Source organism: Triticum dicoccoides, chromosome 7A (genome assembly GCF_002162155.2).
Source record: "Triticum dicoccoides isolate Atlit2015 ecotype Zavitan chromosome 7A, WEW_v2.0, whole genome shotgun sequence".
Taxonomy (NCBI): domain Eukaryota; kingdom Viridiplantae; phylum Streptophyta; class Magnoliopsida; order Poales; family Poaceae; genus Triticum; species Triticum dicoccoides.
The window spans coordinates 702,327,287-702,327,681 of NC_041392.1; positions in this window are offsets into that span (position 1 = coordinate 702,327,287).

Consider the following 395-nt stretch of genomic DNA (forward strand, 5'->3'; position numbering starts at 1 on the left):
TAAAATTGCTTCATTAAATATAGTACCATGTGTAACTAATTGAAGTAGCCACGTGTGGTCAAACCATAGTTGCTATGTATAACTAACCATAGTTGCCGTGTGTGATTAACTAGTTGTCACATATGCACACCTGTAGTTGTCGTGTGTGGTTAAACCATAGTTGTCATGTATGGTCAACCATAGTTGATGTGTGCGATTAACTAGTTGCCACATATGCACACATGCAGTTGCCATGTATCACCATGTGAGCGTCATGTGGGCGAAGAGCAGTTTCACCCACATGTTCAGAAGAGGGTCGTTCGGGCGAGGAGCACCCACACGTGTGACACTAAATAATAACACCCACACGACGCTGGGTGCTTACATGGCTCTTCACCCAGATGTCAATTGCTTTA